Source organism: Microtus pennsylvanicus, chromosome 18 (genome assembly GCF_037038515.1).
Source record: "Microtus pennsylvanicus isolate mMicPen1 chromosome 18, mMicPen1.hap1, whole genome shotgun sequence".
Taxonomy (NCBI): Eukaryota; Metazoa; Chordata; class Mammalia; order Rodentia; family Cricetidae; genus Microtus; species Microtus pennsylvanicus.
The window spans coordinates 1,919,647-1,920,809 of NC_134596.1; positions in this window are offsets into that span (position 1 = coordinate 1,919,647).

Here is a 1,163-nt window from a genome sequence, read left to right on the forward strand (position 1 = left end):
GGGTGGAATGTTTCAACCCAGGGGCATGCACATGCATGTGGTGTGTGAGGGGTGTGGAGATCAGAGGTCAACCTCAGGTGTCATTCATCAGGAGCTGTTTACCTTGTTATCTGAGACATCTATTATTACCAACTGAGCAGTACCGCCAGTTCCCCTAGAAATTTTTTTTCAATTTAAAAATGCATGAGTGTTTTGCCTGCATATATGTCTGTGAGTGATGTATATGCCTGGTGCCTGTCGAGGCCAGAAGTGGGCATCAGATCCCCTAGAACTGGAGTTACAGATGGTTGTGAGCCACTGTATGGATGCTAAGAATTTAACGTGGGTCCCCTGAAGAGCAGTCAGTGCTCTTAACCACTGAGCCATCTCTCCAGACCCTCTGGGTGTTTCTTAATTCAAACAACTTGACAATCAAAATTACCCATCCCAACAAACTGCATATCTCATCCCAACTGCGCACCCTGTGAGTTAACAGCTTTTTCTGTTGGCACTTGACATAGCCTAGAGTCACCTAAGAAGGGGTCTTAATTGAGGAATTTCTAGACTAGATTTGCCTCTGGACATCTCTGTGAAGGATTGTCTTGATGTAGATAGAGGGCCCAGGTTGTTGTGGTGAAGCACTATTCCCTAGACAGGTGGTCCTGGCCGACCATGAGCAAGGGAAGAAACTGTTCCTCCATGGTTTTTCCTTCAAGTTCCTCCTTGGGTTCCTGTCTTGACACTTCCCTCAATGAGGAACTATAGCCTGTGAGCTGAAATAAACTCTTTCCTCTTCTAAGTTGCTTTCATTATGGTACTTTTCACAGCGGCAGTGTAAAACCAGAACACCCCGGTAAACTGGCATCCATCAAAGTCTGACTATTTACACCACAGCTATCGGCAAACAGAGCAGCTTTGTTTCCAAAGTCAACATCAAACCTTTACCAGAACAGTGATGGAAATGTCTGCCTGGGAATGATCGCATCTCATGATCTTTGTGTGTCTTGGATATGGTGTGGTTCAGATACAGACAACTATTAGGCTGGCCTCATATAGGAGACAACATGGGACTTTGGAACTCTTGGGTCTTAAACCTGTATCATTAAAGAAACACCAAAGACAGCTGAGTGCAGAACAGGAGAGATGGCTCAGTGGTTAAGAATGTTTGCTGCTCATGTGGAGGG